Consider the following 11,927-nt stretch of genomic DNA (forward strand, 5'->3'; position numbering starts at 1 on the left):
AGGAAATGACAACCCAGTCCAGTATTCTTGCCTGGGAAATCACATGGACAGATGAGCTTGGTGGGCTACAGTCCATCGGGTAGCAAAGACTTAGCGACTAAACAACAAGACTGCCTTGTATTTTCAGTCTTTATTTTTCATTATTTAGAAGGTGACTCATGTCCAGATATTGGAATGAAGGAGAGAAGAGGCCTTCAGCAACAAGTGATATGGGTAGAGGGTGTGGAGAAACTTATTCATTAATGCCTGAAGTCTTGCCACAGGGTAGACTGTCGTAAGGAAACACATAGGGCCTTGGGTAGGCGTGGGTGCTCTGTGGGATAATGTGGTCCAACATAGTCTTCTCCACAACTTGGAGAGCCGTCCTCTTCAGGAAACCAGATCTGGGCTGACTATCCAGTTCTGACTTACATGCTGTCTCTCTGCTTTTGTCTCTCTCTCATCACTTTCTAAATCATATTTTTGTGTTTGAAATAACAGAACAGACTATCAGCTCCAGGATGTCTCTCTTACATGCAAAGGATTGCTTCTCCTTTCTTTCCTTCTTCAGTGTTTCTATATGGCTGATCTATTTCTGCAATCTTTATATTCAGCTTAGTGATCAGATCTACTCTTTCTTTCTCTTCTCTCTTCTCATTTTTTTCTTTTCACTATTTCACCTGGAAGGTGACTAGAGTTGAGGCTGTCACTATGGTGTATCCAGGATGAGAGATGTGTGGAGCCTGATGTAGGAAGCACCATGGATCAATCAGTTGAGAGCATAACCAATTCTAAGATGCTGCTTGGACCTGGAAAAGACACAACCATAATGTGTGAACTCTTGGTGAGTCTCCCATAGGAATTATGAGCTGTGTGAACAGTTGTAGCACTTGGTGTTTCTTCCATTGAGGCAGAAGGCCCAGGCAAGTGAGGAGACAGGCTCCACATTTTGAACCAGTGATTTGATTCATTCACTCATTGATCCATCAGGTATTATTGAATACATGCTGAGAAAGAACACCAAGTGAACCAAAGAAAAACGTGAACTTAATTCAATCTGGGTGGGACAACGATGTGAGAGAGTTTTCAGTTCGGTTCAGTCCCTCAGTCATGTCCGACTCTTTGCAAACCCATGGACTGCAGCACCCCAGGCCTACCTGTCCATCAACAACTCCCGGAGTTTACTCAAACTGATGTGCATTGAGTCGGTGATGCCATCCAGCCATCTCATCCTCTGTCGTCCCCTTCTCTTCCTGACTTCAATCTTTCTGAGCATCAGGGTCTTTTCAAATGAGTCAGTTCTTCACATCAGGTGGCCAAAGTATTGGAGTTTCAGCTTCAGCATCAGTCCTTCCAGTGAATATTCAGGACTGCTTTCCTTTAGGATGGACTGGTTGGATCTCCTTGCAGTCCAAGGGACTCTCAAGAGTCTTCTCCAATACCACAGTTCAAAAGTATCAATTCTTCAGTGCTCAGCTTTCTTTACAGTCCAACTCTCACATCCATACGTGACTACTGGAAAAACCATAGCTTTGACTAGATGGACCTTTGTTGGCAAGGTAATGTCTCTGCTTTTTAATAAGCTGTCCAGGTTGGGCACAACTTTTCTTCCAAGGAGCAAGCATCTTTTAATTTCATGGCTGAAGTCACCATCTGCAGTGATTTTGGAGCTCAAAAAATAAAATTTGCCACTGTTTCCATTGTTTCCCTATCTATTTGCCATGAAGTGATGGGACCAGATGCCATGATCTTTTTTTTTTTTTCCTGAGTGTTGGAGAAGACTCTTGAGAATCCCTTGGACTGCAAAGAGATCCAACCAGTCCATTCTGAAGGAGATCAGCCCTGGGATTTCTTTGGAAGGAATGATGCTAAAGCTGAAACTCCAGTACTTTGGCCACCTGATGCGAAGAGTTGACTCATTGGAAAAGACTTTGATGCTGGGAGGGATTGGAGGCAGGAGGAAAAGGGGACGACAGAGGATGAGATGGCTGGATGGCATCACTGACTCGATGGACATGAATCTGAGTGAACTCCGGGAGATGGTGATGGACAGGGAGGCCTGGTGTGCTGTGATTCAGGGGGTCACAAAGAGTCAGACACGACTGAGTGACTGAACTGAACTGAACTGAAGGTTGAGTTGGGTTAGGTTTTAAGCCAACCTTTTCACTTTCCTCTTTCACTTTCATCAAGAGGCTCTTTAGCTCTTCTTTACTTCCTATCTTAAGGGTGGTGTCATCTGCATATCTGAGGTTATTGATATTTCTCCTGCCAATCTTGATTCCAGCTTGTGCTTCCTCCAGTCCAGCATTTCTCATGATGTACTCTGCATATAAGGTAAATAAGCAGGGTGACAATATACAGCCTTGATGTACTCCTTTCCTGACTCGGATCCACTCTGTTGTTCCATGTCTGGTTCTAACTGTTGCTTCTTGACCTGCATACAGATTTCTCAAGAGGCAGGTCAGATGATCTGGTATTCCCATTTCTTGAAGAATTTTCCACAGTTTGTTGTGATCCACACAGTCAAAGGTTTTGGCATAGTCAATAAAGCAGAAGTAGATGTTTTTCTGGAACTCTTGTGCTTTTTCAATGATCCAAGTCTCCAAAATCACTGCAGATGGTGACTGCAGCCATGAAATTAAAAGACACTTACTCCTTGGAAGAAAAGTTACGACCAACCTAGATAGCATATTGGAAAGCAGAGATATTACTTTGCCAAGTAAGGTACGTCTAGTCAAGGCTATGGTTTTTCCAGTAGTCATGTATGGATGCGAGAGTTGGACTGTGAAGAAGGCTGAGTGCTAAAGAATTGATGCTTTGTAACTGTGCCCTGGGATTTATTTGGGAGGAATGATGCTGAAGCTGAAACTCCAGTACTTTGGCCAACTCATGGGAAGAGCTGACTCATTGGAAAAGACTCTGATGCTGGGAGGGATTGTGGGCAGGAGGAGAAGGGGATGGCAGAGGATGAGATGACTGGATGGCATCACTGACTCGATGGACGTGAGTCTGAGTTCACTCCAGGAGTTGGTGATGGACAGGGAGGCCTGGCATGCTGTGATTCATGGGGTCGCAAAGAGTCGGACACGACTGAGCGACTGAACTGAAATGAACTGAACTGAATGGATGCTGGCAATTTAATCTCTGGTAGAGAGTTTCAGGGAGTTACAAACAATGACATGGTGAGAAGAGTCTATAATTACCTTGAATCCTGAGGTTTCTTGCTAGGTAGAAGCTATTACTCTTGGCTGAGACTGAGGAAGAGGTGGTGGTTAGTTGATGAGGATAGGTGTAAAGGATGTGGTGATTGTGGGCTGTGTCGACCTTGAGCTTCTGCCAGGTGACCATGTGGGGCTGTCCAGTGGACAGTAGGAAACATGTCTATTAGCAAAGGGGCCTGGGCTGGACATCATGTTAGGCTGCATTAATAGGGATCATTGGAGACCATAGGTTTAATTTAAAAAGATTATTGTTTATGTGAAAAGATGCTCCACATTGCAGATTATTCAGTTCAGTTCAGTCACTCAGTCGTGTCCAACTCTCTGCAATCCCATGGACTGCAGCACCCCAAACCTTCTTGTCCATCACCAACTCCCAGAGCTTGCTCAACCTCATGTCCATCAAGTCGGTGATGCCATCCAACCAGTTCATCCTCTATGGTCCCTTTCTCCTTCTGCCTTCAATCTTTCCCAGCATCAGGGACTTTTCAAATGAGTCAGTTTTTCACATCAGGTGGCCAAAGCATTAGAGCTTCAGCTACAGCATCAGTCCTTCCAATGAATATTCAGGACTGCTTTCCTTTAGAATGGACTGGTTGGATCTCCTAGCAGTCCAAGGGACTCTCAAGAGTCTTCTCCAACACCACAGTTCAAAATAATCAATGCTTTGGCACTCAGCTTTCTTTGTAGTCCAACTTTCACCTCCATACATGACTACTGGAAAAGCCATAGCTTTGCCTAGACAGGCATTTGTTGGCAAAGTAATGTCTCTGCTTTTTAATATGCTGTCTAGGTTGGTCATATATTTTCTTCCAAGGAGCAAGCATCTTTTAATTTCATGGCTGCAATCACCATCTGCAGTGATTTTGGAGCCCCTCAAAGCCACTGTTTCCACTGTTTGCCCATCTATTTGCCATGAAGTGATGGGACCAGATGCCATGATCTTAGTTTTTTGAATGTTGAGTTTTAAGCCAACTTTAACTCTCCTCTTTTACCTTCATCAAGAAGCTCTTTAGTTCTCCTTTGCTTTCTGCCATAAGGGTGGTGTCATCTGCATATCTAAGGTTATTGATATTTCTCCCAGCAATCTTGATTCCAGCTTGTGCTTCATCCAGCCCATCATTTTGCATGATATACTTTGCATAGAAGTTAAATAAGCAGGGTGACAATATACAGCCTTGATGTACTCCTTTCCCGACTTGGAACCAGTCTGTTGTTCCATGTCTGGTTTTAACTATTGCTTCTTGACCTGCATACAGATTTCTCAGGAAGCAGGAAAGGTGGTCTGGTATTCCCATCTCTTGAAGAATTTTCCATAGTTTGTTGTGATCCACACAGTGAAAAGCTTTGGTGTAGTTAATAAGCAGAAATAGGTGTTTTTCTGGAACTCACAGAAAAATACAAATCAAAACCACAATGAGGGATCACCTCACATTGATCAGAATGGCTATCATTAAAAGTCTACAAAGAATAAATGTTGGAGAGGATGTGGAGAGAATGGAACCCTCCTACACTGTTGGTGAGAATGTAAACTGGTACAGCCACTATGGAGAACAGTATGAAAGTTCCTTTAAAAAACTAAAGATAGAGTTACCATAGGATCTTGCAATCCCACTTCTGGCCATATATCTGGAGAAAACCATAAATTGAAAAGTACATGCACCCCAATGTTCATAGCAGCCATATTTACAATATCCAAGACATGGAAGCAACCTGAATGCCAGTCAGCAGATAAATGGATAAATAAGATATGGTATATACAATGAAATACTACTCAGCCATGAAAAAGAATGAAAGAATGCCACTTTCAGCAACATGGACAGATCTAGAGATGATGATACTAAGTGAAGTAAGTCAGACAAAGAAACACAAATGTCATATGGTATCTCTTATATGTGAAATCTGAAATATGACACAAATTAACTTATCTATGGAACAGAAATAGTCTTGTGAACATAGAGAACAGACCTGTGGTTCCCAAGGGTGAAGGGGATAGGAGAAGAGTTGATTGGGAGTTTGGGATTAGCAGATGTAAACTATTACATGTAGGATGGATAACAAAAAGGTCCTATTGTAGAGCACAGGGAAATATATTCAATATCCTGTGATAAACCATAAAAGAAAAGAATTTTCTTTTTCTTTCTTTTTTTTTTTAAAAGACTGTTGCTTAGATAGTGGCCTACATGCTATAGGATGCCATCTCCTCTCCTGAAAACAGAGCTAGGAACTAAAGTTGCACTAAGATTAAATTTAGGAAACACTTAAATGGGAGAAAGTTTTCTTGTATTTAAATTTATTTTTTCTGTGTATTTGTGGCTCATGTATTGTTGCTGTTCAGCCTCTCGGTCATGTCTGACTCTTTGTGACCCCATGGAATACACTATACAGTTATAATAATGACATTTCCATCTTATACTTGTTATGTCAAGACACTTTTAAGACTTTGCTCTTGATAGTCATTGCCAAGACTGAGCTTACAACCTTTCACCACATCCCCCAATATGCAGAAACTTATCTCCTCAAGCCTAACGTGTGAGTTTTAGGCAGTTGGCAGATCTTTGGTAACAAAAATTCAGGATAAATAGATCGGAGACCTGAAGACAACTTTGGGCTCAGGTACTTGAAGGCTGGAATTCTATGATATGATGCATAATTTATCTAGTGGATAGTGGCTGTCAAAATTTTAGATGTGGAATCTCTTATTCCAAGTGAAGCCTTCCACAGAAATCCACTTCACAAATATAAACAAGGCTGAACACTCTGGTGGAAGTGAGGTCTGTAATCCCAGAGTTCTGCCTACCCACTCACAGAAGTTGGCTCTGACACTCAGCCATAGCACTCCAAAGACTTCCTGACCACAGCTGGGAAGGCTCTGTCCTGGAAGACCCTTCTTCAGACATGGACCTTATGCTCCTGCAGACACCTATCTGTGTGGACTCCAGTCTGTCCAATGCACTAACTTCTAAACTTACTGTCTGGGTTTCCAGCACCATCAACAAATATCACCTTAATCTCTGCATTCTTAACATAAGTTATGATCCTGTTTCTTGTTTCCCAAATTCTTCATTGCCCAGAGAGTTTATTTCTGGAGTTGTTAATCAGCTCCACTGATCAGTTTGTCTACTGTTTAATCAATAACACAGGATATTTTTTAAAAATTTTTATTTATCTTTTAATGGAATGATAATAGCTTTACAGAATTCTCTTGTTTTCTGTCAGACATCAGGAAGAATCATCCATGGGTATACACTGATTACTACAACCTGTTCTTAAAATCAGGTATTTTAAGAAAGTAGAATTTTATCCTATTTTTTTTCCTATTTAGAAAAATTTATTGAACATAATTCCTGCATCACAGTTATTGAAAGAAAAACTTAATTTTCCCTGAAAGCACCCTGTCATTTTACATGATCTATACCTTAAAAGTTTTCATATTAAAAATACAGGTTAAATATGAAATTAGTAAAATGCAGCATATAAAACATCATGCTGAGCAAAATCAAGTCCAAAAGAAAAGTTACCATGTATCAATAGAATAGTTCCCACAGTATTTATGATGTTTCCTATGTAAATCATATTTGAATGCAACTTTTAGAACCATATTTAAATGTATTTTGCAATTTGTTAACTAAGCATCCACATTTTCCTTCCACCACATAATCTGTTGCTCTGATTATGTTGGCAACATCTGCTAGGATCCACAAAATGCAGCAAGATCAGTTATTTCTCATGATTCGAGAAATCTGGTTCACCTTTAGTGTAGTTTCCTGAGATTTCTGCCCCACTGAAGTAAAAACCAGGATTTTCTTTCTGGAATCTCCCTAATGTAAATTTTCTCTGCATTTGGTCTTGAACCCAAGGGTGAGCTGCATATTCATATTCTAGAAGAGAAGTCCGACAATTTGCTGCATCTCTCCTCATTTTTGTAAGAACAATACGGATCATTTTTCTATCCTCCAGAGTCCATGTTCCCTCATTAGCTATTGCAGAGTCAGAGTTTGCCCCGCCACTACCTTGAGGATCTTGTGGCCACCCATAGCCACTGCCACATGCTTGCTCTGCAGGCTGCACTGGCTATCCTGGGTGCAAGTGCCTGACGGTATTTGAACTTCAGTGAACACCTCCTCCAAGGTCTGGTACCACTGGCCCCATGGCGTTCCACATGAAACCACCCCACTGCAAGCCTCAAATGGGGCTGACATACTCTAGTCGCCTCCTGGCCATGGTGGCACTGAGCAAGCAGCTACTGTACTTTTTCATAATTGTTTTAGCTATTCTTGTTCTTTTGTCCTTCCATTAGTTTTTTTGTCCTTCCATAAACTTTTTGAATCGCTTGTTTATATCTACAAAAAAAATTCTGCTGGAATTTAAAGCAATTTTGACATTGCTTTAAATGTATGGATCAATTTAGTGAAAACAGACATCATCACTACGTTGAGTTGACCAATCTATGATACTTATCTCTATTTATTTACTATTTATTTAGGTCTCGATTTCTTTCATTAGCATTTTGTAGCTTTCAACACATAGATCTTGTGCTTGTCTTGTTAGATTTATACCTAAATGTTGCAATTTTGGAAAATGGTAATTTTTTTCTGAAGAGGAAATTCATATATTAATGGAGATAATTTAAAAGATTTCTTGTTACATATGAAATGAAACTTAGTGGATATTTCTGGGCACATAACTTTTCAGCTGAAACGAAAGCCTTCTAAAACTTAAAATTTTTATAATAACTTAGGAATCTATTTGAGCACTATAGAAGCAACATATACTCATCACGGAAATCAGAGCATTTGAATCAGTTCTAATGAGGTGGATGAAACTGGAGCCTACTATACAGAGAGAATTACATCAGAAAGAAAAACACTAATACAGTATACTAACACATATATATGGAATTTAGAAAGATGGTAACAATGATGCTATATGGGAGACAGCAAAAGAAACACAGATGTAAAGAACAGACTTTGGGACTCTGTGGGAGAAGGCGAGGGTGGGATGAGTTGAGAGAATAGCATTGAAGCATGTATATTACCATATGTGAAATAGATCGCCAGTCCAGGTTCGATGCATGAGACAGGGTGCTCAGGGCCGGGGCACTGGGATGATCCTGAGGGATGAGATGGGGAGGGAGGTAAGAGAGGGTGTTCAGGATGGGGGACACATGTACACCCATGGCTGATTCATGTCAATGTATGGCAAAAAAACATTAAAATATTGTAAAGTAATTAGCCTTCAATTAAAATAAATAAATTAATTAAAATAAAGAAATCAGAGTAAATAATACTCATCATAACTCATCAGAAAATGGTGTTTAAAAGTTTTGGTTTCTAATTTTTAAAATTGTAGTTGTATGTAAATACAGTAAATTTTATGTGTTGATCTTATATCTTTCAACCTTGGGATTTTCTTTGACTCCCTCCTAGGTTGCCAGATGTGAAAAAGCCCACAGAGTGCCAAGCCAGCAAATGATCCTACGCCCTTCTGAAGCTGTACCCTCACTACAAGAGGTTCTTCCAGGTGCCATGGTGCCAGGTGCTTCACCCTTTGAAAAGATCATGGGCTGGCCCGCCAGGTACCTGCCCACTCAGCCTAAGTCCTTGGACCCCAGAAAGTAAAGGTTAGAGTCACAATAGGGTTTTTTGCACCAGAGAGGAATCTAAAGACAGCTGTACCAGTACCTACTGTGTACTAAACTCTGACTGGTGCCCAAGAAGGCTGCTAGGGATAACAGGAGGCAGGGTCAGGCCTGCACATTGATTTATGGCAATTTCTGTCTATAATCTCATTAAGCAAGAATGTTCTCCTTTCTTCTGATGCAAGAACAATCTCAGCCCAAGTCTCTGCTACCCTCCACGTGGCTGAACTTGCCTGAGCATCTGCACAGGTGCCATTAGGCACACTGAAAATCAGGGATTTCTTGTGAGGCATGTATCAGACAAGAGACAGAAGAAGGATGATTACTTACTCTTTTAAAATTGAAGCTGGCATGTCCATTAAGGAAGCATTTTTCACCTAGTAGGAATATTCTAGAGTTTTAGGAATTCAGCCTTAGTAGATGTTTGTTTCATGGTCTTTCCTCATCTACAAGGGAGATGCTATGGACTCAATAGTGTCCCCCTAAAATTCATATGTTGAAGCTTAACCCCCTATGTGATGTATTTGGGGATGGAGCCTTTGGGACGTAATGAGGTTTAGATGAGGTTTTGAGGGTAGGGCCCTCAATATGAGATCAGTGCCCCTATACAAAATGATACCACAGAACTTGCTTCTTCTCTCTCTCTCTCTCCCTCCTGCCACGTGAGGGCATAGTGAGAAGGGGGCCACATACAAGCCAGGTAGAGAGTTCACACCAGGTACCAACCATCAAGCCATCTTGATTTCTAGCTTCCCAGGCTCCAGAACTGTGAGAAATAAACATCTGTTGTTTCAGCTACACACAGTCTATGATATTCTGTTATGGGAGCCTGACCCCACCCTGGTTAATAGCATGTGATCCTGGGAAGATGCCCAAACCCTGGGGCCCCAGTTCTTCATCTGTGCAGCAAACAGGTATGAGGAGCCCTGTCTGTAGGACTGCAAGGATATAAATAAAGCACCTCACACAGAACCTGGTTTGATCTTTATGATTAGCAGTTATTTGTACTAGTATTTGGATCTCAATTTCACAACTCTGGGCTCTGGGAAATTTTGTTGTTGCTGTTACCTAAGATATCTTAGACAGCATGCAACACAATATGACAGAGAATGCTAATTTAGCCAGAAACTTTGTTTTATTAATAAAACTTAGCAGGATCTCCTTCCTTGAGGATCTACCACTTAATTCAGGCATGGAGGAGTCTTCCCCAGCTGGATGCAACTCAAAGCTTCTACAATTTGTCAAGAACCAACTCCTTCTCTCCCTCCCAGCTCTCCCATCCAAACTATGATTTTCACTAATTCCACCTCTACCAAAAATCTATACACTACTTAAGAGTTGCCCCTAATACTCTCAAGATTACCTAATAATAATGCCATGGACTCTGGCTCTCCCAGACCAGGGAAAACAGTTCTTGTCCACGGACTTCTTGGCATCACTCTCAAGAGGTGTGACCACATATTGAAAAGAAATCCTAGCAGATGGAGAGTAGAAAACAACTACTTCATCCCTGTGGCCAACAGCAATGCGACAAGAGTCAAGGCCCCTTCCCTCTTGTCCCAGGATGAGATCTCTCTAGGGTTTACCCAGGATCCAAAAGGACTGCAGTCCATGGAATTCTCCAGGGCAGAATACTGGAGTGGGTAGCCTTTCCCTTCTTCAGGGGATCTTCCCAACCCAGGGACCAAACCTAGGTCTCCCGCATTGCAGGTGGATTCTTTACCAGCTGAGCCACAAGGAAGCCCTCCAAAAGGACACCTCATAGTAATGATCCATTTCAGATTTTCCCCTCACCCCCAAGACACACAGTTTGCAAGTCTGAGGGCTGCCACCACTGAGCTTCATCACAATCACCTCTCATCATCATCTCTCACAGGAACTCTAGCTTCCCAAAGCCCCAAACTGCCCTGGCTCTGGCACTGACACTCCAGTGCTCCTTCTGGAGCCCCACCACCCTGCCCCATGTTGCCCTGTTCTGTGGGATTAGGGACATCTCTCCATCTTCCTTCTGTGACTGCAGTTCTTAGACCATCACTCTAGGTGTGGGTGTGTCCTGCTTCTCTCAGTGTCCCCACTGCTAACACAGGGCCTTCCACAGAACACAGGCTCTATGAAGGTCTTGGGAATAAATAAGCCAGTGAGCAGAGGCTTATTCATTCAGATTTTCTGCTACTTTCTTAAATAAGCCAAACAAATCCAGGTTATACATATATATTTTAATTTTACAGAATGACAGAAGAAGAGGATAAAAATTCAATAATTAACAACCATTTACTTTTATTTCTCTATTTCTTGATCCCATTAATTGTACTGCTAATTATTTTCACATTTCCAAGTAAATTCCTGTTCCAATGCTATGTTATCTAATTTGGGATCACAATAAATGACTGAAGGCTTCCTAACTGATTTTACAAATAGCAAAACTCAGTCTTGAATTGGATAAGTACAAATACACATGAGATCAACATGAACTCAGATCAATTTTCTCATACCTTCTTAAATAACCCAGGAAAATCCAAATAAACAGAGATAGCTTAGATGTACAAAATGATAGTCAAAAAGTATAAGAAGCAAGACTTCACTACAATCAGTTTTTATTTTAGAATTCTTCCACCAACTGTGTAACTACTAAGTAAGTTCACATTTCCAAAATCATTCTAATTCCATATATCTTGTTCAAAACCATGAAATAAAATGGAAGAGTTCCTAATTTCTTTTTACAAAATAGCAAAACTCTTGTTCTTGAAATGGGTAAGTACAAACACTGTGTGATCAATGTCATTGACATAGACACTGAAACTCCTTAAGCCTTCTATTAAAAAGGAGTAACACCTGAAAAATTCCTAAAGAAAATAGAGGTGAGTCCCCATGTCATTGTAGAGAAAAGCAACACAAAGATGCCACATACCAGGTTCCCCCAATGGGCCTAGGCCCTCACTGCTGAGAAGGCTGACTGCTCCCTCGTCAGTCACAGAGGGAAAGATCAGCCTCCCTTCCTGCCCCCAGGACAAGCTGTTGGACGTGGGCCTGGAAGGAGCTTGGCTGCTTCTCTGGCTCAGAGTTCCCCTTTCTCCTCCCTCACAGCCTCT

The 11,927-nt window shown here is 41.4% G+C and overlaps 1 pseudogene; it reads right to left on the minus strand.

Moving 5' to 3' along the window:
- Nucleotides 1–6,917: 6,917 nt before the first annotated feature.
- LOC138929978 (nudC domain-containing protein 2 pseudogene) lies at nucleotides 6,918–7,399 on the minus strand (annotated as a pseudogene).
- Between the last annotated feature and the right edge of the window lie 4,528 nt (nucleotides 7,400–11,927).

The sequence above is a fragment of the Ovis canadensis genome, chromosome X (genome assembly GCF_042477335.2).
Source record: "Ovis canadensis isolate MfBH-ARS-UI-01 breed Bighorn chromosome X, ARS-UI_OviCan_v2, whole genome shotgun sequence".
Lineage (NCBI taxonomy): Eukaryota > Metazoa > Chordata > Mammalia > Artiodactyla > Bovidae > Ovis > Ovis canadensis.